The sequence below is a fragment of the Lepidothrix coronata genome, unplaced genomic scaffold (genome assembly GCF_001604755.1).
Source record: "Lepidothrix coronata isolate B3197 unplaced genomic scaffold, Lepidothrix_coronata-1.0 Scaffold201, whole genome shotgun sequence".
NCBI lineage: Eukaryota > Metazoa > Chordata > Aves > Passeriformes > Pipridae > Lepidothrix > Lepidothrix coronata.
The window spans coordinates 665,334-688,847 of NW_016690381.1; the positions used below are offsets into that span (position 1 = coordinate 665,334).

The window sequence follows — 23,514 nt, forward strand, 5'->3', positions numbered from 1 at the left end:
GGGGGGAGGACGCCCCACGACCCTCCCTCCATCCCCCCACTCACCCGTTCCTGCACCGCGTCACCGCTCACCCGGTGACATCGGCGTGTCCCAAATGACATCACCCACCCTCCCACGCCCCCTTTTCCTTTGGCCCCAAGCGAGGCACAGGATGAGTCAAACCGAGCCTTGTTCCACAGACGCCCCCGTGGAGGCGGTGGCGGGCCCCGGGACTACAAATCCCGTGATGCCCCGCGCGCGGAGGCGAAACCGAGGACTACAAATCCCGTGATGCCCCGCGCGCGGAGGGAGGTGGGGCTTGCCCCGCCTCGCGCCGCCGGTGCCTCCGCTCGGGGCCCGATTTAAATCCAGGCAGCGAAGGAAAATGGCGGCGCGGGGCTGAGGGTGGTGGGGACGGCGAGAGGGAGCCGGGCTTTGGCTCCTTTCCCAGGTGAGCGGGGCTTGGAGGGAGGCGGGGAGGGAGTAACGAGTGGAGGGAGGAGGGTTCTCGTTCGTGTTCCCCCCGCTCCTGGCGCCGGGGTGGCAGCGGGATGGCGGAGGGAGCGCTGCCCGCTGGCCGGGGAAGGGAGCGGCTCGGGGCTCGCCCTCGGGGGCGGCTCTTTGCTGCCTCTCGCCCCCCTCCTCCTTACGGACGTGGCTCCCCGAGGGGAGCAGAGCGTAGATGGGCTGTGTGTGAGGTGTGTTCCCAGCGCTGGGGAGGAGGGGATTCCCCGGGCGGTGCGTGGCCGCCCGTACCTCGTTCATTGTAACTTTGGCGCCGGCTGAGTTGGGAAGGGGCATTCCCGGGGCGGTGTCGGGGGACGGGGCTGTGGGGTGAGGGCTCCCCGTGCCGCCGTGTGATGCGGGTCTGAGCCCGGTGATTTTGGGTGGAGGTTCCTCTTGTGGCACCGGGAGACTGGAGGTCGCTGTGGGTTTGCCTTTGGAATCGTCTCGCCCGCGGTTTCCCAGCCTGAGCACAGGGATGTGTGGGTGAAGCGCTCGGGCTGGAATGGCCCCTCCGCCATCCATCGGGGTTTGTCTGATGCCGAGACCTTGTTATCTCCCTCTGGTCATCCCGTAGCCTCGGTGAGTTTCAGAGGTGACTTCTTTTGTCTCCTTATCTCCGGTCATAAGCAAAGGGACGAGAAATACTGCAAATGAAAGGTTGATTTCCATGCCTCTTACCCGTTTCTGCCTCGTAGCGCTAACGAAACTGTGTTATTGAGGGATGGAGATAAGATTTTTCTCTTTCCCCCCCCCCGGGGTCACATACCATTGTAGGTTTTAGTGACTCTGGGACATAAATGGGGTGAATACGAGTGGGGATGTTGTCTGAGGTTGACTTAATTCCCAGAATCCTCTTTGGTTCTAAAGTTGGTTCTGTTTGTGGTTTCTGCTCCTACTCTTGAGCACAGCCAACTTTGCTTTTGAAAGAGAAGCTTCTCAGTTTGTCAGCTCGTATTCAGACAGCATCTCCTTCCTCTTTTAGATAAAAGGTAATAGAAAATACTGTGTTGGACTCTTATCTGGAATAACAGGACAAAACTACAGCAAATCTGCAAGTGTGAGGGTTGGTAATGTCTAGCTGTATGGTATCTATAATACAGTTAAAATGGACACTTACAGTAAGCTTAAAATTTTGTCATCACTGTTGTAAAAATGAGTATTTTCTCATAAAATATTTCCAACTTTACAATGTGCTGCTACACGAGACAAAGTTGTGTGTTCTAAATATAAACACGAGACAGCTTCATAGAAACAAATACAGTCTGAGTGAAAGCCCAAGCATAAAGACTTGGGTTTAGAGGAAACAGAAAAAATGTCACGTTCTTTTGGTTTGGGGCTTTTTGTTTGTTTGTTTGCTGTGGTTTTGTTACCTTTTTTTTTTTTAAACTGGGTTGTGCATTATAACATACAGTAATTGTATTTACTGTATGGGCTGTTCAACTGACTGATGTTCAGAATTTCTTTCAACTCTGTTACTACTACTGTGTTTTGGTTTTTTTAACTAATACCAGTGGATTTGATGGATTTGCTGCTGTGATGTGAAGGCTGGGGGATAGGGGAAGTGATAGCAGACAGAAGAAGCCCAGGATTCAGCCTCACTTTAAGTACCTTTCCTGATTCTAGTGTGCTGTTTCCAGACTGATTTTATTTGGCATGTGAGTTTTGAGCTTGTTAGCGGCTTTGGGTTTCTTTTGACTCTTCCTTTGTAGCCCTTGTTCATCCTGGCTTTGGATTTATTAACTGGGAAATTTGCATTGTCTAGTTATCAGGGTTTTTTTCCATAGTATCACTGAGACAAAATGCAGAGCAGGAAGGAGAAGCAAATCTGTTTTACAATGGAACCTTATCTTTTGATCGTTTTTTATTAATAATGGACAAGAAATCACAGTCAAAACCTTCAAGATTAATCTCTGTTACAGCTGCATAGAAAAAGAGGTGTGTGGTTTTATTTTTCAAGAACTCTGAGAAAGAAAAGGTGTCTTGATTATGTTTGTCTGCAAAATTAAGCCACTGGTAGCATGTAAAATGATATTGGACACTCCAGTCTGAACTGGAGGTTGCTTCAACTCTGCATTTAAATGAGCCTCCCTCGAAGAGGTGATCTTGAATGACTGTGTGACACAGGATATTCTGCATTTCATGTGCACAGAAGCTTTTTGAGTATTTAGAAATATCTTAAATATTCCTCTGACTTCTTGTTATAATTAAAGAAATGGAGGAGTGAGGGAGGGCGGGAATAGTATTCTTTATGCCAGGGGTATGAGAGGGTAGTGAAAAACATGTAATGTGAATCCTGGGGCAGCATGCCTGTGTGTGGGGTTGTTTGTTTTACCTCCCCTCCTCCCCAGCTAGACCTATTGATGTTTCTAAATGCAGTGTATTAGGGAAGAGGCAGTTGTGAAAGAATTTACCTGCTGCTGATCTAAGTCTGCTATGAAATATGTTTCCACTCACTCTCATCTTTGCATGCTACATTTAGTTGGAAGAAAGTACATCAGGTTGGTTTTTACCCCACATAAATGGGAGGTATACTTGAGATGGACCCTAATAATTTAATTGGTGACTTTTTTAATTGACAGTTATCAATAAAATGATTTTTTCGTAAAGTGGAACAAAATTACCTTGCCTTCAAACTTAATGCAGTGGGGGATTCTTAGTCTTTTGTGTGCAGTGTGTGGCATTATTGGTGGTGAGGTTTTGTGGGTTTAGATGTAGATACACATTTTTCTTTTATGTTGTCCAGAGTCAGCCCTGTTTCTGACGTTGTGAACAGGCAAGGAAAAGGTGGTTGCTTAAGAGACATGAGAGGAAGAAGGTAAAGGGGCCACCATTGGTTTTACTGCTCATTTTGCTTATATGCTGGAAAGTCAGGTTTGTTACTCTGAATAACCTTGGGATATGGTAAAAGTCCTCTACTTCTGAGGTTGTGACTGCTTTTGCAACACTGGAACAGTGGAGGTGATAAGGTCAGATCTGCAGGGGTCTGTCTACCTTTGAGTAGACAGTATTCTGACTTTGCTGTATGTGTGGGGAGGGTTGCTGCTTGGTTTTTTGTTTGGTTGGTGGCTTTTTGTTTGGTTGGTGTTGGGGCTTTTTCTTTTTTTTTTTTTTCCACTTTGCTTTGCTTTTGGTGGTACACCCACATGCCCCACCTTTGTCACTTTTATCCTTAAATGTGAGCCTGTTCAGGTCAAGCATTCTTTGTTAGGTTATGGGTCATTGCCCTGTTGGAAACTTGGTTTTAAAGGGTTGTTTTCCATCAGGTTAAATTCATTTTTGATGATTAGAACATGAGTAGTGTCTTGACTTGAAGTCTAAAACTATCACAGGTGCATTTAATGGATGAGATTGTTCTAGAAATCTAAAACCACTGTAAAAGTTCTCCAGAAAACACTGTAACTGTTAGGTCAGGGCAAACGGTTTTTCATCAAGTTGTTGCACATGTGGCCAAACTACAGAGCAGTTTTGCCCTGACTTACCAGGTGCACCTGAAGATGGGGGTGAGGGAGAAGGGAGAGGCTGCAGAACAATCAGAGGCCAGGACTCCTGGCCAAAATGAGCAGCACCTGCAGCAGCCTTGGCTAACCCAGCCTGGGACATTCTGTCACAAAGACTGAACCCTTTACTGGCTCCACTGTTTCTGTGCGTGTTGAGATGTGTCAGAGCCATGGAATGAGATAATCCACTATCACAGGTACACCCAGGAGGCCTTTTAGGAGTGTATTTTCAAGGCAGGTTTGCATGTGTGGAATATTCTGCGTGTGACTGGTGAGTTATGATGATTTCTCCTCTTATCTGCTGCGTGGAAGTGAGAACTTTTCTGCTGTTCTAAAGACAAAAAATGTCATCAATATTATGTGTTTCTCTTGGGTAGTTGTGTTGTAGCCTAACACTTTGGGTTTTGGTGTGGCTGTATGGTTTTTTTCCTTCCCTTGGCAATGGGAATAGAGCAAAAGGAAAAGGCAACATTACCTCTTATCTCCCTGGTCAGGATACCATTAAATAAAGCTATTTAATGTGTGGATGAAACTTGCCCTTTGAATCTCCAAAGGGCTTCACGTGTTTTTCCCCATTAACTTTGAGGTGAGGTGGAATAGAATGTGATACCCTTTGTGGATCCAGTGGCTTTCCCTTAATGAAAACAAATGGTAAAAATTAATCTTGCTGGAGTATTTTATCATTAGGCAGCACAAGCATGTCTTTGAACAACACTACAGATAGGAAGGAATTAAGAATGGATGGTGCCCTCTTCAGCAAATACAGTTAGTTCTTAAATTGTTTCTAATGGGAATCCTTTCTAATGGAGTCTTCAACCTGAGTGTTACTATAGGTAGAAATATGTGCCAAAGAGCAGTTAGTGAATGTGGGAAAGGAAACTAAAATTATTCTTGGGGAAGCTACCCAGACTAGAAAAAAAGCAAGCCAAAATCTGTTGTCTAGAGACTATTTGCCAGTTGTCTTTGCTGAAGGAAACAATTGGCAGAGGTGGGGTTTGTCTGCCACTTTCAGTGTACCAGTGTAGAATAAAGCAGATCAGTGTGTGTGTGTGTTCAAAACAAGTGTCTTAAGACTTTATTGAAGCTTACCCGATTAATTTAATTTTAAGCATTTCTTTCCAAATGCCAGTGTCTGTCTGGGTCATGTGCTCAACAGAACTGTAATGCAGCAACTCTCTCTTCCTAATGCAACTATAGCAAGACTGTTAATTCACATATTGCACTCTTTAGGAGGATCTCAGAACAGCCATCTATCTTTGTAGTTGGTCACAAGCTGGACAGGACTTCAGCTGTCACCACGCTGTGTCCAGGGAAGCATCTCTCTTCTCTCACTGAACCAAGTCAGGCAGAGCTGTGATGGTATGATGTGGTGCTGTATTAAACTGAGGGTTTTTTGGAGGTAAGAGGAGAGATGTGCTAAATGTCCTTCCTGCTCTATAGTCATTAACAGGTAGTTTGGAACTTTAAAGGAAAAATACCTCTGTATTCAGGTCATATAGTATGCTTTTACACACAATTTAAACAGTAACAAATGCTTGTTGTCTTTACTTAATGAAGAACAAGGGCAAGAGCTTTAATTGAAAGGATCTGTCATAATGCTTAATGGGAAACTCTTTCAAGTGATTATTAGTGGTTTTTTCTTCACACTGACAGCTTTTATGTGAAATCAGTTGACTGTATGATAACACTAACACAACAGTTCCAGGTAATGCATTAAAATACAAGCCCCGCTGTCCCTTTTAGGCCTTTGTAATACTAAGTCCTGACACATCAAGCTCCTGAGGAAGAGTTGGTGAAGATTTAAAAAATAACCCATCCCATACCCCTCTCCTTGGTTCTTTGAAAGTCTTGTTTTTCTAGAAGTCTCAGCTTTCATAACTGTTGTGACAAACTTGAGAATTACTGCCTGTGAAGATAACCCGCTGATAACTTTCCCTGGTTACAAGATGGTACAATATTGAAACCTGTTTGCCATGGGCTGCATGGTAAAATCCAGCAGACTGTTCCTTGTGCCATGGTTTTCTGAACTGCACCAAGCAGTATAAATATACATACTGGTTCCACAGGCACGATGCAAAGCTGGCTCACAGCACCAGCCACTGCAAAATTATTGTTCTAGTTCTCTTATGTGCTGCTTTGGAGACTTGTTTCTTTTTACAAAAAGACATAAAAGAATAAGAGCATAATCTTGGAAGGAAATGTGAAGAATAGCTGAAGTGTTTCTGATACTTCCCTATGCCAAAGAGTGACTAAGCAATGGAAGCTTACAGCAGAGATTTGTGTTTTGGGGTTGTTTTTTTTCCATTTTACTCATCTGAAAGCCTTTGAATTCTTGTTTTTCTAAGTCTTAAGCAGGCCTGTAACTACTCTGAGCTCTAGCTAGAGAACAAGATATGAAATGTAGCATAATAAGACTAAGCAGCTATTTCTGCCTTGCCTTGGAAGCTTGAAGGGAACTATTTTACTATTTACTTTTTATCCAAATGCGTGAAATGTAACTTTAAAAATCTCATGAGGACAAAAATCTCTGGTATACAGTTAAGGTGCCTTCTTGACTTGCACAAACAATAGTTCATTTTCATTTAGACATCTTATTGTTGTTTTTAGAAGACAATCACTTAACTTATTGCTGTGGGTCTAGAAAGGAACCTTTCTAGACTGCACGGGTTTAATGTTTTTAGTTCCTGTTGCTCAAATATTGATGAGCTGAGTCATTTACATCTAGACAATGGTATGAGGTCAAATCCAACTTCCAGTGCTGATTCAGCATGAAATATTTAGTTATAGAATCACTTATGAACCAACTTGTTCAAATTCCATCAAACAGCTTCTGGTTAACTTTTAGGATTTCCAGGATTGTTCATGTGTCTTTCAAATCACTTCTTAGTTACCATCGACCTGAGGAAGTTATTACTCTGGGAAGTGTACAGCTGTGTGTGTGCATACAGTCAGGATGTGGAAATGCTGTATTGTTTTTTTGAAGCTTATGGAAGAAGTAGTAGTAAACGTTCAAAAATTAATTTCCCTCACAACAATGACTTTTAGAAGTGTTTTCCATTCTTAGCAGCTTACATCTTAAGGAGATGACATGAAACAAAAATTTGCAACTTCTTCATTGCCAGTGACTTGGATAGAGATTTCAGACCTCTTCTCTTATTTCTATCCCCATAAAGGCTGGGCTAGAGAGGTTAGATGGATATAGGGAATTATGACTTTTTTCTTTGCACTTCCCCTTGTGCTCTGTTCATCTTTGCTGCAATGAACTAAAGCAGGCTTAGCAGCATCTTTTGTTGTATTATGCTCTTGGTTTTATCTTCTGTGTTCTATTGGGTTTATCTTCCGTTCTCTTGGTTTTATCTTTTTGATGTTCAGAGTGGAGATTCCTGGCTCAGTGGACAGCCCTCAGCACATGGCCTAACATTCTTAGGCAGTAATTGAGAGAAGCTCCTCTTAATCAGAATTACAAGTATTTATCTAGTCACAGATTCATAGTCAGGTTCATCATAGAAAGGCAACAAAAGCAGGAGTACTTTATCTGCAAACTGTTCACTTGAAGAAAATGGAACAAACCCAGGACCTCCTGTTAACCCAGAATGCCCATTTGATCTCCCCATAAAAGGCAGGCAGTTCTTCTGATCAGTGCACAGAAAACTGAAAAAATAAAACACCTCCACTGGATGAAGAAGCTTTCAAAGACTCCTGTGTTACACTTGTCAGGTTTGTGTTGGCACTCCTCATCCTTTGGTGCTGTGTGTTGGAGGCTCATCAATCAGGCTGGGAGAGGGACAGATCCAGTGCTGCCAAACTTGCCAGGCTTGAACTGGCTGTGTTAGAGACCACAGGCAGGTAACAGGGATGAGGAGTGGGATTCAGTGCAATGGAACATGAGTGCAAATTTGAGGAAATGGGAGGAGAGCTGTCACTTGAGAGGAACAGAATTGTCATCCACTGTAATTTTTGTTCAAATGAACAGCAGCAAAGTAGCTTTATCCTCAGCTGCTTCATCTTCTCTTGCCCATCTGTCTGAACCTCAAGTGACCTCTACCAAGATTAACACACAGGATGATAATATTTCAGATTGGCCAAGCAATGCTTTTGGTCCATGAGCAAAGGTTTTTTCCTTCCCCCTCGTCCTAAGTTCTGCTTTATATCAATGAAATTTTTGCCTTAAACTAAAGAGTCTGTCTAGGCAAAAGTAGAAGGTTGTTTGAGCAGTACATTTGAGAAAGCCTTTTTAAAATCTTTTAAAAGCAGTGGAAATTTCCAGGCTTCACAAAAGAAAAAGGAAAAAAAAAAACGATTTTAAGTTCTGGTCTAATAACTGCTTTGCAAGAAGAGAAATATGAAAAGGAACCGCAGACATTCTGGATGTCAGCCTGCAAAATTTTCCACTATTTCCTTTAATAACATGCAGGCATGCTTATATTGCTGGAATTTCAGTTAGAAGTCCTGTTCTGACTGAGACTTCGAGCTATTTGGTGAGCAAATGCTTGCTGAAAATCAGCTATTGATTATATTAATCTTGTCTCCAGTTTCCTGTTTTACAGTTTGTGTTAACTGTTCCTATTGCTACGTGATCACTCCTGGGTGACAATCCATATTTTCATCCTTCTGATAGTAATTCTGGGCCAACCTTTCCAACAAAGACTGTTTGCTGCTAAACTAGAAATTTTAATTGTTGTGTCTTTATATGTAAGGGAGGAAAGACATTAGGGAACACACCTTGTTCTAATAGTATTCTTTTGTAAAAACAGTTAACTTTAAAGCCTATGTAATGGTTATTTTAAAAATCATTGTATCTTCAGGTACGATGCTGAAAATCAAACTGAATGGTCTACAGGTTCAACCTCATTTGTCTACCTTGAAGCTCTTTTCTGTGTAAGTTCTTCTTGTTTACTAAAAAGCTCCCTGACCTTTCAGAGATCTAAAGAACTCTGTACTTGGAACGTGTCCTGTCTTTCTGTCACTACAAATATTTATTATTAACTTGGGCTGTTTTGGGTTAGGGCCTAAAGAATCCTTCATATATTGGGTTGAGATTTTTTTTTTTCTGGAATGCTGGGGTAGGAGCTAAGGGAGTGTGTTGTGCAAAAAGCAAGCAACATCACAGCTAATCGTCATCTTTCTAGTATTAACTGAAAATATAAATCCAGAACCCTTTAAATGCATTTTCATGGAATGCTGTCTGTCTAAGGCAGCACAGTCCACTCCCACATTCTCGAGCCAAGTCAGAGCTGTTGTGCTTCCTTTCTGTTCCCTCTCTCACTCTGCAGTCAGCAAACAGGTTTAAATGCAAAATCATCCATTCCCTCCCTCCTGCCAACAATGAAACCTGGACCCCCAAATCAAACTCCACCACCCAGACAGCTCCTGGTTGCACAAACACCAGTAGTAGTGCAAGGAAATGGGTGGGGTGGGACTGGAGCAGCCAGAGTGGAAACAAAATGGAACTGGATGGAGTTCCTGTAAGATTCTCTTTTTGAAACAAATGTGTTACAGAAGAGAGGCTCAGATGGTCCCTGGGGGTTGGACAAATTCAGCCCCCTCTACCCACCTGTAGGAGGAAGAGTTGGATGAGATACTCATGATGTGTTACTGGTAGCTCCTTACCTTTTGTATCTGCACTAAAAACATAATGTTACTGAAGTCAGGAGGGATTGAGTCGATGTATTGTGTGCTGTTCTGAAAACTGATGTTGAGCAACATGAAAACATTTAATGTGTATTTTTTTTTCTACTGTAGCACAAATGTACTGCTAAGCAGAATAATTTGCTGAAAAGGATAAGTACTGCAATCATTTTATTTTGGAGTAGAATCAGTCTATTGAATGCATCGCTTCTGTAAAGATTGAGATCACCAATCCCAAGGGGTTTGGGTTCACCAAGGGGTTAGGGTGAAGGATTTTTGACAGGACTGTAGAATACAAATATATTGGCTTTTGTCATGAAGAACTTCTTATTGCTTTTCTCCTATGGTGGTGTGATCAGTGGTGGTAAGAAACTTCCTGGTTTCTAGGTTGAGGTTGAGGACTAAGAATAGTCAAGATCTTGAATAGCTGTGGTAAGTGTTGAACCTGCAGAGCAGATTGACATAGTTGCCAGCACTGATAGACTCGGGGCTTAATATTCCAGTGTTACTTAAATTCTAGTTTTCACTTCCACAAGATCAAGGTTAAATTTTTTTTGTCTGGAGAGATTATTTTTTTTTTTTATATGGAGAAAAACAAAAGGGGAGGGAAGGACGGTACAGAATGTATTTTTGTGTACAGCTATTGTCTTACTATTACACCAAGAGTGCTTTTCATGTCTAGGTCTAGATAGTTTCCAAATTAACCTGTGCAGCTCGGCCAAAATAAACAGCTACATGCACAGCTGAAGACAAATCATTGTAGTTTGTTTATTGTAGGGAAGGTATTGCTAAATATTCTATGTTTATATGAACACTTGTAGAAAAAGAATCTATGAGTGCCAGTAACACAGATTTATAGGACACAGGGCAGTTTGGAATATAGCCATCTTACCTGGAATTTCACAGGTGATGGAAGTGGGAAGAGTGACACATAACAGTAATGGACTTGTTGATAATTGTGCTGTAACGCAGTTGCAAAAAAATAATTTGATTTCTAGGGGTGAGGGGGAGCTGGTTCATCTGCTTAATATTGTCTGTGAAGTTTTTTTCTGTTTTCCATCTCCCTCTATGTTGCAGTCATGGATGCAGGAGCTCCCCAGGCAGTTTGCAGGGCAGGTACTTGATTGAGTTAACTCTGGACCAGACTCTTTAGACTGGAGTGTCCAAAAACCTTGTTTTAAGTGTATGACTTGTAAATGGAATTAACTCTTAGCTGACACACAGGTTTCACTGGTATGGAAGTTGAACAAATGTTTTCTGTTATGACAGGGCAAACCCTTGAAGTGAGCTGACTTCAGCAGAGGCAGAACACTCCTAGCACTTGTTTCTGATTTGAATCCACAACTGTTTTACCTATAATAGGATCTCTTGAACATGAACAAACTGTGACATGTATGTGATTGGCCTTTTCTGCTAGTTTGAGGGTCTTGAAACTGCAGTTTAGTTTCAAAGTAAACTTTAATATGTGACTGCTAGTTGCTATAATGAACTGTATAAATCTGTTCATTAATCTTTTGTCTTTAAACAGAAATAGTTCTACTTAATGTTTCTGTTACCTAGCACTCTTCAGTTCTCTTTCATTTTTATTGACATTTCAATAATGAGTCACCCTTTTCATCCTCTTTCAGAGCTCACAAGAACTAGTAGGACACTATGTAGAGAGAAACCCTTTAAGGCAACACTATTCCTCAGTGCCAAGTTGGTTTGAAAGTTCTTTCAAGGTGATGAGGTTGCACATGCGAGACTGGGAATATTCTGGCATGCAGAAATAATCCACTGTGCTTGCATTTTGCATGAAGGTTGACAGAGCAGGGTTCCAGAAACTTCATCTGTATTAGAGAATCTGGAAGAAGCTAAGAAAATAAGTTCAAGTGCTGTTGCAGGGTTTCCTCAGTAGGCTCACTTCCTTGGCTGAGGGCTCTTCTCTGCAGTAACACACTGAGTACCTCTAACTTTCAGTAGTACATTATTTTAGGGTGCTTTATTTCACACTATGTGGACTCGTGTGTATATATAGCCTCAGTCACTTGATATCATGCACAGTGTCTACCACAGCACAAGAATTTTTTAAATAATTCTAAAAAAAAAAAAAGAAATCCATTAACTTCCTCCTTTAACACTGAGCCACTGATAGGGAGTAGATGTACTTATTATGGATCTGTTGCACCAGATTGGCGGTGTCAGCTGAGGATGTACCACATTTGTGGTGGTGTTACTATGGCAACTGCCTTCTAAGAGCTGTCTCAAGGTCACTCATCAGTTGTAGCCTGGAGTGTTTGCTGCTTAAGCAAAATATCTACACCAAACAATTCCGGAAACGATCACCCTGCTTTGAAAAAGCAACAATAGGGATGCAGAACAGTGCTTTTATTTTTGAGTCAAGGGAAAGGAGATTCTCTTTAATTATCCTCTGTAATCATCCGTTAGATATTTGAAGACTCTTAGGAACACTGAGGGCTCTGTTTTAGTTCTGATGTAAGTCATAAGTAATTTAGTCTCAATGACGTGAAAATTGGCATATTTAAAAGCAAAACAAAATATAGAACCCTTAGAAACTGAAGAACTTGAATCGATATTGGTGGCCAAGCCTGAAGTTTTGGTGCAAAAATGACTGTTTGTGGTGGTGAAAATTCAGGCAAGATGGTGAAAACCTACATTGTATTTAGAATTCAGACCTTCATATACTTAAGGGCTTTTTTTATGAGACATGCAGATGCATTCTGGCATCTAAATCCTTGTGTGTGTAGTCAGAGAATGTCAAATCCACTGAGCAGCATTTTCACTCTGATGCACAGTGATTCACAGCAAGGCTAGAGAAGGGGTGGTTCGGGAAGTTGCTCTTGTGTGTGAGGTTACAAGAGATTCTGTTACACTGGATCCATAAGGCTGAACCCACTGGACTAAAACTTGGTTAGAATGACACTGAACAGTTACCTGACTGGTAAAAAGCCCCCGTGTTTTATGTGGCACTGGGTTTAGTTTTCCTTTTTGGATGTAAGCTCGCCTTTCTTCTGTCTTGTTCCACCGTTTCACGGACTAAAATAACAGTAGGAGAGCAACAGAAGCAGCCATTAGGTTCAGCAGTTGATAATATGTCTGACTACTTCTCAATTTTTTTTAGAAAAAGTGATAAGTTCTTTTTTTGAGAACTTAATGTAGTCAGACAGCAATTTAATCCCTCCTTTTGCTTTCTAGGCTAGGAGCTACAAGTTCTTCTTGCTTCCTCTCAAATACATGTATTAATTGGTCTTCTCTCCCATCTGTTGTTTTTTTGACTTCTCTTCAGTTTGTGGGTTTGGGGATTATTGTTTCCCAAGTGCTTGTCTTTTATATCTCCACAAGTAGTTGTCCAAAGAGCGCAGGGAGCTCCATTCTTGGAGTACTACTGATACTACACAAAGGTGATAGATGAGCTGATGTTTTTGTTTCTAGATTAACAGGATATACCTAAATGTAAGGAGTGAATGAAAACAGGAGAGAAGGATATCAGGTTAGTAATCCAGTCATCTTTCACTCTCAATATAACAAGCCTAGACCTTAGGTAGGAAGGTGGAATCAAGTTGTACATTTAAACTGTTGGTAAAAGGGAGTTAAGACAAATCTCTGCTTTAAGGGTGATCTGTAAGAGCCATTAGTGATAAATGTGTCATTCTCACTAAAGTGAGCAGTCAGTTCCAATTTTAACACATATTATGAGCATACTTGTGTATCCACATAACAAGAGAAGAACAATTGTCATCGGTGCCACTTAGCAGATGTTTGCAGGGCATTTCCATGGGATGTGATGTAGTGATACATAAAAGCACTGCCTTGTCTACAAAAAAAGTCCTACACAGGCAACTACAAATTGCACGTGCTGAAGTATTTCCTGAAAGATGATTTAAGCCACAGAGCTGGTATCTTCATAATTTACTAGAGAGGTGGTTATAGTCGAGGTACAGGCTGATCACCCAAAGCTCTCTGTGCAGTCCCCCCCCAGGATTGCTGCCTTGAACTGCTCTAGGAGCCTCTGCTGACTTCCAGGCTAAGTTCATCCAGATGGTAAAGGAAGTTCTCACTGAATGGGACATCTTTGCTACACTGCAGGTAAAAGGTAACTTCAAAGCTACCTAAGGCACGTTCATGCAAATTTTATTAAAAGAAGTCCTTGTAGAGCAGATGTTATTATCTGCTTAACCACAAAATCAGATTTGTATTTCACTTTATGTGCACTCAGTATGGTTTCCCAAGAGCAAACAGGCTAGACTTGTGGGTCACCCTTACACCTGTGTTTTTCAGGGTATTTTACAGTATATTACTTAAGAACTGTCCAAGAGTTCATGAGAGACACAGTCTGATATTCCACAGCTGTTACAGATTTCTTGAGGATGCTGCTAGTTGATATCTTTTAACAAGAGCAGGTCAGCTAAGATCCTAGACAGTGGCAGTGTTTTATTCCAATGTATATGCACTGGCTATAGGCAAAATAGTCTCAAGCTTAGGTACACTAGTTGCCTTAGCAACTTCAAAGGTTATTTTTTCTTTGCAGTAGCAAGGCTGGTTCCACTTTTTAATGTAATATTTTGAATAAAAGGTTGGATACTTTTGTGTAGTCATATTTGCTGCCCTGAAAGTTTTGAGTCTTCATATTTAGTAATTCTAATTCAGTCTGGTCTTGGTTTTTTTTTTCTGAAATAGTAAACTTGCAAAACTCTCAGGCTTTTCTTCCTCCCCAAATAGAGTTAGCAAGGCACTTCACCGCAGATTGATTCATTTAGAAAATATTTTCATGTACTGTTATTGTTAAAAACAAACAAACAAAAAAAGGCCTGTACGTGAAACGGAATGTTTCTCTTCTAGACTTACACTGGCTCCATAGCATCAACAATGGAAAAAAATAAGTAAGTAACAGTCCTCCAGAGACTTTAGCTCTATCAGCCAGGGCTGTTGGTTAGTGTAAAACAAAAACAAAACCCCACCCACAAAAGCAAACAGCTGAAAAGGGGCTTAACTTGCCTCATTTATGAAGGTAGCATTTTTGGGGTATTCATGCTAAATTCAAGGTCTCACCTCCGAGGCAGGGATTTCAGAAACTGCTCTGACTTTTCTCTGGATGCTTACATAGGAAGTCCTCGTGCACTTCAGTATTACTTTCAAGAATCTGAGGCAGAGTGGAGCAGAACTGAACACTTCCTGAAGTTCCAATTCAAGATTCGCCACCACCACAGAATCCCAGAGTGGTTCAGGTTGGAAGGGACCACACTGGGGCATCTGGACCAACCTCCCTGCTCAAGCAGGGTCATCCTAAACCACACGGCACAGGATGGTGTCCAGGCACTTCTTGAATATCTCTCCAGTGAGGGAGATAATCAGTTAGTTTACAGCTGGTATCTCATAGCTGGAGGAATTTCCATTAAGATTTGCTAAATGAGACAATGTGGTAGACATGTTTTGCAGAACAGATGAAGCAGCTTTTAACACTGAAACTTTGTTAACTCTTCTGAGAGGATACAGCTTGTTAGGTACAGCTCAGCCAAAATAACAAGTTTTCCAGGAAAGTTGTATCACTGGTATCTTTTTTTTGAAGGAAGTCTGGAAAAAGCCTAAGGTATAAAGGTTTTTACCCACATTTCCAATCAACTTAAGTGCCTTCATTGGCAGCTATCTTAGCAGTTCTTTCCTCATTCTAAGTGCAAGAGGAATTTCTCAACAAAGGCTGCTGGAACTTGGCATTATCTTGAATCTGCTTCACTCCACAAAGTCCCAGATTGTATCTCTAGAGAAACAGAAGGACAAAGCACAGATCAAGAGTCAGATAAAAGAAAGAACATTAAGTTGCTTTCATAATTTTAGATAAGCAGAAAACAGAGCTTCTAGAACTAAGATATTTTGGTGATTTTCCACTGGGGATAATTTATCTTGGGTTTGGTGCCATATATCCAGATGTAACTAAATTGGCTCCAGGCAAAGTTTACCACAACACTTTTCTATTGCTCTGGGTAAAAAGCTATTAGTGTCATCTTGGAAACATTAAGTTCTATATTACTGATGTCAGAATTGGCAGAAGTTAGTTTAATCCTCTCAGAGAAATTAAGTTATTGCCTACATGCAACAAAATGACACAGAGAGGGCCACTAACTCACTGGTTTGCTAGCAGTCATCTGAAAAGGTTTCAGGATCTCCCTAGTATACAAATGTCCTGATGTCTGCTAGTGCTAAGGCTGTCTCTAGAAAAAAACAGGTAGTTCTTATCCCCGAGACTTCTTGCAAGAGTTCTGGCCTCCAGACCGGACTGTCACGTGATGAGGGTGCTCACACATCCAGGAGTGCTCAAAACCAGCTTGTTTTCTCTTCAAGGCTGGCAGATGCTCGTGCCTCTTGCCTGTTTACAGCCTCCTTGGAGGGCAGCAGTACTGGGACACTTCCAAAGGGATTGTCTTTTAGTTCCCTATTCATGTAAACTCTGCTCTCCCAGTAAGTCAGTCATGGGACTGTCGGCTCCATCTTGTGCAGTGCTTTAAGATGTATCTTCAGCCAGCTCTTAAAGCAGTATCCCAAATATCACCATTGAAAAAAGACATGCTAAAGGAATTGTTGCACTAGTGTCAAACTACAGGGGTGTGAAGATTGTTCCTCTGTGAGCTGGAGCAGAATGGGAGTCCAGAATTTTTTTTTTTTTAATTTTGGAATGAAACAAGCTTATGAAGTACACCATGACTATGAAGAAATAGTAAGCAATTAATTACTACTTTCTAAAGCAACCTGTAAGCCTTAATTTGGTATACTGGGACAATGGGAGATTGCATTAGTTGGCTGGGTCTAAGAAACTTTATTGGAATTATTTGTTGGGCTAAAATTTTTTTTGAAATATATAAATAAATTTCTATACCGGAATAACTTCCTAGCTGCTCCTAACCCTTTCTCACATATTAAGTTACTGCTAATGAGAAGGCTAATGACTGAAGATAAAAATAGAGCATGTTGAACTTGACATGAACCTTAATATCTTTTCCAGCTTCTACGAGGATTGTGTTGTGAATTGTGTATTGTTTAGTTGCTTTCTCGCTGATTAAAAGTACTGAAATAAAGCGTGTTGTGAAATAAAGTTGCTGCCCTTGCTTTGTTTACAGTTTGCATGTTTATCTAAATGTTACTTTACCAATGTGATGCAAAGTTAAAGCTTGGAGATGGGATTTCTAAGTCTTAGTAAGACTTGTTTTTCCTGAAGGCAAAAGATGGTGCTGAAGACATAAGACAACTCAAATGTATTTATTGTCAAAGCCTCAAACAAACTCGTTTACTTGGGCTTTGGATAAAGCCAGGGTGGCACATCAGATATTTCACTATAGAGTTTGTTACTGGGGCCTTGCAGAAGTTCTTTGAGCTTGGTCTTGCATATCTCTTCATCCTGCTTATTGTAAATTCTTTTATTGACTCAAGTGGTAAGTTTGCTAAATACTTCATAGAAATAAGATTGATCTTGACTGAAACAATTCTGCAAAGCATAATGCATGAAGATTTGGTACACTCTTAAAGAGAAAACTAATACTTCTTGTTCTGGGAGTAGGTCCTAACATGTCTTGATTACCTCTGATATTTTATTCTTGTCCTCTACAAATGAAAATTTGGTAGCTAATAATTACACTGAGGGTGGTCATTGAAGAAGAAACTGGTGATTTAAGAGAACTTTCTGTTCAGGGTGAGTGGCTCTATGTATCCCTAGCACTTGATTTAGGAGATTTGTCCTTTTTTCAGTGATGCTTTTGTCTTTATCCTGGTGTTTTACTTAGGGGAGAAGAGGGCACTCTGTAACCAATATCGTTGTCCAGCTCTCTTCCACTCAGTAAAATAAAAAGCAAATCTGAATTAAATCTTCTGGCAAAATAACAGACCAGTGCTAAGTAATGTTGTACAAAGAAAAATTAGAAAACTGAAGATACCACATCATTATACAGTCATGTTATGCCTTCCTCTTGAATATAAGTATTTCTGGTATGTGCAGTATCAAAAAGAGTATAATGGACTTCATGTTTCTCTGTATTTTTAATGAGAAACAGAATTTCCAGCACTGCTCTCTCATCTTTTTTTTTTTTCTTCTTTTTTTGGCCTGACAGTACAAGGCGGATCTTTACAAAACCACAAGTGTCATGGAAAATCAACAGGAAGAAAGTGTTTTCCTCTTCAGTCATTTCGTGTGTTCTCCTTATTATCAGATGGCAGGGTTAAAAATAAAAAACTGACACTTTCACATAGCGTGGAGCTCAACTACAGAGCTGAGGGCCACAGAATATTGCAGCAGTATTCATTTTCATGGGTTCAAAAGGGAAAAACTTACATAGGAGAGGAATCCAGCCACTAGGAAACTCATTCCTTTTGGACCAGGAAATTCCTGAACTGTAGATTGTGAAGTTTGACAGTGTGCTAACATACATTCATATGCTTTTTTTCTTCCTAGGCATTCCTATGGGCTTCTGTTGGAGAGAACACTGTGCTAGGTAAGTCTCCTGTCAGGACTGCTTTGTTTCCTCTGGATCCATTCTCATAAACCCTTGATGTTTAGGGGGTTAGGAAAAGGGAGAAAAATAATTTCAATTAGCTTAGAAAAATAAAGGTATTTTCTTATTCTCTATATTAATATGGTATGTAGTTTGCTCTCTTCCACCTCCCTTAAACTTGAGGGAATGCATGGTAGGACCTGACCTTGATATGTCACAGTATCTAATGCTGTCAGGCTTTTGGGGAATACTTGGACCATTAAAAGATGTTCCTCTTAAAAGTCATGGGGTGGAGTGGTAGCATCCTTCTGTGTTTATATCTGCCTTTGTTCTTTTCATTCTCTCTACCACTGATACCAGAGTTTTCTTTTTCCTGAAGTCAGTGATGATGTGAATGCTTTGCTCAGAACAGTTCTTTTGAAAGAATGGTGATGAAGTCTGGTTTCTTGGCTCCAGCTGTTCTGGGCCCTGTGCAGACACAATGCTATTCACTGATGGGTATTGTTTGTTTGAGGGTCTGTCATAACTTCTAGGGTAACCAATTTAGCCTCAAGTAGATTGATATGTCAGCCTCTGTACCCGTTGCTGGAGTGCAGCAAAACTGGAAACCTGTCTGGACATTCCATTCAGTGGGATTTTGCTCTCAAGACAGGAATATTGTTTTACAAACTCCTTCAGAATAACCTGGATTCAGATCAGCCTCTATGCTCTGCAGTTTAGCAGGTGCCCTGAAATGGAATTCAGGTGAGCTGGCTTGGTTAGAATAAGGTAAGGTTAAAGCAAACTGAAGAAAATGAAAGGAGACAGTGGAAGAAAAACCTTTGGAGAATGATCTCTTCAAAGGACAGAAAAGACTGTCTTTTGTTTCCCATAGCTGTGCTCATTAAAACACTGCAGTTCCTAAGCCATGATTTGCAGGCAGATGACACACTGAGGTAAATAGTGTGTGGTGGACAGAAGGGATAAATAACTTCTGCTCTTGACTGGATGGAGACACTTATCTGAGCATGTTGTCTGTCATAAACCTACCTCCAACGGGAAAAAAAGCTGAGTCACAGCATTTTTATTCTGTAAGGGGATTCATGATATCAGACTTATGTTTTGTAAGCTTTTTCTTGTGTTCCCCCCCATGGTGTGCCATGATAATCCTGTTATTGTTTGTACACCATTGTTTGTAGTCATCATTATATATGAGAATATATATATGAGAATCTAACTGAGCTGAAAGCTCAGGTGCAGGTAAGGTTTTGTAGCTTTTTGACCTTCCAGTGGACTGTTAAGTACACTAAAAATTCTTACTGGACTTTGAAAAGAAAAGCCATACCATGCCTAGAGACAAGTGTTAGTAGCTCTTCTCCTAATAATTTTGGCAGGGCCCAAGAATATAAACTTCTGACTGTGTTGTGCCTCAGCATAACTTCCCACAGTGCTGAGGTGTGATGTGCTGTGGGAGAAGGTCATTCCCTGGACAAATGCTGTGTGGCATTTACTGGTAAGAAAACACACTGCATCAGTGACCCTCTAGAGCTGATCTTGTCCAGCTGTATGACATCAATGCATGACTGGTGCTTATCAGTTAATTACTATGTTGGATTTGCTTATCAGATGCAAAGATGACAACTTCCCAGTGCAGAAGTGTGGCTGAATACTAACTTTAAAGCTTAGCATCAAGCTAAACTGAATTAAACTGCAGAATGTCCTGGGAGTCCAGTAAAACAGAATTGTTTAAATCATGGTGGATGCATCTTGGATGTCTCATTGGCAGACAAATGCTCAAACAATGGCTCCCCAGCTCAGGGTTTTATTGAATGTAAGATACAATTCAGTTGGTCTACTCTTGTATGGAAACTACAGATAAAATGCATGTAAGAAAGTAATAATAATAATAAAAAAAAAAATCAACAGCTCTGTCCTGGCATTTCCATCAGTACACTATGTAAAAATGCATAAAATTTGCTTCCTGATGATGTGAAACTACCCAACTGCTTAGCCATTCATCTACAAACAAGGAAGTGACTGGACCTGAAACAAAACATTACCAATGGTTTTGGCACTTGAAGGGGAAGGATATGATCCCTTCTGGTTTTGGCAGTCATTGACCTCTTGTACTGACTTCTAGAATGGCTGCAAATCTTCCTAAAAGTACTTGGAATATCTGTGCTAATGTTGGTAGTGTCGTTTTGGGAAGTTCTGCAGATAAACATTAGTGTTTGAGAAGTGCCATTTGTATAAAAACTTTGGTGAGTAAAACTGATTTTGTGCCTGCTGCAGGAATCCGAGGGAGCTTATGTGAGATTTGTTGAAAAATGACTTTTTAATGAAAGATACTGCTTCTTTAATAGGACATTAGAAAAACTAGAAGCATAAAGTTTTAAGCAATGAAAATTCCTTGTAAAGAATAGAAAAGTTTTTGAGCAAAAAAAAAAAGAAAAATCCAGAGGGCACTGACAGCCTTATTCAAAAGCATGCTGGTTTTTTCTCATAAATGGGGAGAAAAAAGATCCTGGGTGGTAGGAATTAATGTTGTGGTCAGGAATACCTATTTTTTTGTCCAGTAACTATGGGAATGTTAGCTGATGTATGCAAAATCAAAAGAGTACATGAGATTAATGAAACATACCTGCTTAAATCACAACCAAAAAGAATGTGGTAATACATCTTAATTTTAAGACAAAGTAGGATCAACTGTGAGGTGCTCTCTTGTCTTAGTGGCCCGTTGCTATAATGGTACCAGTTTATCACTGGGCTGCAGTTCATAATTCTCTGATGACTGTGTTTTACTGGAGATCATAGAGAAATTACACATCAATGGAAACACCGTGAGCAAAGTTAGTGCTGGTTGATTGAGGTGTTGTTCAGTCAAGTTTTGAAGGTATTTTAGGATAGAGATTCCATAGGCTGTCTGGAAGTGGATCCTCTGATCACTTTCTACTTAAAACCTGAATTTTAACTTATTGCAGGCAGTAGAATTTGCCTATTGCCCTTTTGTTGTAGGGCTCGGAGGAGACTCTGGGACTCTCCAGTCTATAATATCTCTTTAGGTGGTATTTTTCTGTTTTGTGTAGCATTGAACAAAGCTACCAACCTTTGGGTTTTTTTTTTTTTAGTCCTCCATTTTGCTTAATTTTACAATAATTGACCCTTTAGATGTAAGATTTCATTCAACCAGTGATGTGCAAAATACTGTTCCAGCTTTAGTTTGCACAGTAAATTTTAGCAGATGCTCTGTGTTACAACCATTGGTACCCAGTGAAAGGGCAGTGTTTGAAATACAACCAGACAAGCTGACTGTGCTGTGGAGAGATGAATTAATGGAATTGGGGATTACAAAAAGTTTGAATGGCAAGCATTTCTGTTGAGCTAAATGAACACCTCTTGCAGCCAAATGAGGTGTACCTGCATACACTCAAACTTAATCAGATTTTAATTACAGCATTAAGCTAGAAACATATTTCCATATTTCAAGGTCAGATTTCGTTTTAGAAATGTCACCTTTGTATTAAGCAGCTGTATTTATTCCTTACAATTAAATAAATTATATATAAGCACTGATATTATGCGTGGAAAACTTAAACTATTTTGATTTCCTTTCTTCAGTGCCTTTTTTGGTTTTAATCTCTGATCTTGTACTCTCAAATCTGAGAGTCTAGTGATGCCAGACCCCTAAACTTCATTAACAGGCCTTTAATTATTATGAGATCATAGGATGCCAAGATTAATTTTAAAAGCAAAGAGGATGTGTGTTTTTTCAATAAACTTAAAAAATAATCTATTTTAGTAGCCTGATGAAAAATGAGACTAAGTAGGATTCTCAAAAACATTCTAAGATACCAGGCATTTAACTCCCACTGATGGTTTGGGTGAGTCTGAACAGACTTACACACTGTGGAACCCTGTTAGGGAGAGCTGCCTTCTCCCCATAGCACTCAAACACTTCTTCAGAATATGAATCTACCTTTTAAAAAGTGTAAGTGTATCCAGAGCTTTGATTAAAATTAGTTGGTTTAGTGTAAGTTGATATATTTGCTGACATTAATTCTCTAACTTGGTTCTTGTGCAAACACCTGAATAAATGTTCATAAGTGCTGCATCTGCTGACTAGCAAAATGTGCCTGGGGCAAGTCAATGTGATTTATGGAGAGTATTTCTTTCCTGCTCGTGGGCCCCTCCTTACTGATGGGTGCAAATATTTCCAACTGTTAAATCAGTGATTTAAATGCCAGTTTAAAGTCTGCTCTAAAATAATATCCTTAATCAGAAGTTGGTATCTGTCATAACCAAGGCAGTGTTATGTCAGTGTTGTTCATTCTCCATTGGGAAAAACCTTTGTGTCCTAATTTGGATATCACAGAAGTTCCCTGTATTGGTCAAAGGCCAGCTTAGGATGCAGGCCCTTGACAGACATCAGATCTCCATTTATGAGATGATTTTCTGTTACTGGGTAGTAAAGAAAGTGCTTGTACAAGTAGAGCACTGCACAGGTGACACAACAGACAGAAATAAGCCTATAGTAGCCTTTTCTGTGAACTGATGGGTGCCAGCCCCACACAGTGTAATAAGCAGTTAAACAGCCATCTGCTTAATTAAATATGTGCAACGAGGGTTAAAGAAGTGTTGGGAGTTGGAGCTGACAATACTATTTTGAAGTTTTTTAAGTGACCTCACACCCTTAGTGTTTTCAGTGTGACTTTCTGTACGTCTTTAAAAAGCTTCTGGAAAAAAAACAGTATAATTCAGCCTAAGGAAATTTCAGCTGGAATCCCACAGAGCACATCAACACCCCCTTGGTCACTGGCCTGGGCCTTCTCCAAGGGCAGGACACTGGAGGGGCAGGAGCGTGGGCTTTCAGCACTCTTGGCTGAGCCCTCCGGCTGCGCTTTCCAGTGGGGTCCCCAGTTAGGAGGGACCGAGGGGTGGCCTTTGCTAAGCCCTTGATCCCACTGCTGCCTCATGCTTCGTGGGTGCTGTGTATGGGTGGGGCAGCATAACCTAGAAAAATGTCCCTGTTCCCTGGCTGCTGTGCTGCCAGGCTCTTGAACTGCTTTGTAGCTGGCAGGTTTCTAGAGGAGCTGCTCTCGGTCTTTGTAATACGGCGATAAAGCGTGTTCTGTCCTGTCAGCACTGCAGCAGCACAGCCACCTTGGTCAAATAAAATACTTGAGGATCTTGGCAAGCATTTAAAACAAAACTGAGCATGTTCAAATGCTTTCAATAAGGCAGTTACTGTCTGTGCAGGGATCTTCACTGGAGCAGCAAGACGAAGTTCAGCTTGTTCAGACATTTAATCCGTTTCTCTTTTAAAGCTTTAACTTCTTGGGCTGAATAAAAGGCTGCACTTTGTTCAGCTGAATTCTCCACTCTGTTTTTAATTGCCTGAACCAATTTTATACGAGTTTTCCACAAAAAGCAGTTCTGAGGGGTGTGTCAGA

The 23,514-nt window shown here is 40.7% G+C and overlaps 1 protein-coding gene across 5 annotated transcripts in view; it reads left to right on the forward strand.

The window, feature by feature from the left end:
• The first annotated feature begins 301 nt into the window (after positions 1-301).
• Positions 302-23,514, forward strand: part of NCOA3 (nuclear receptor coactivator 3) — a 71,944-nt gene continuing 48,731 nt past the window's right edge. For 4 of the 5 annotated variants that reach the window (XM_017832314.1, XM_017832316.1, XM_017832317.1 and 1 more), the window contains exons 1-2: positions 302-430; positions 18,046-18,085. The gene's annotated coding sequence lies outside the window, so the exon portion shown is untranslated. Of the gene's footprint in view, positions 431-781; positions 1,066-18,045; positions 18,086-23,514 lie in introns of those variants that run through there. The other variant, XM_017832315.1, reaches the window with a different exon arrangement.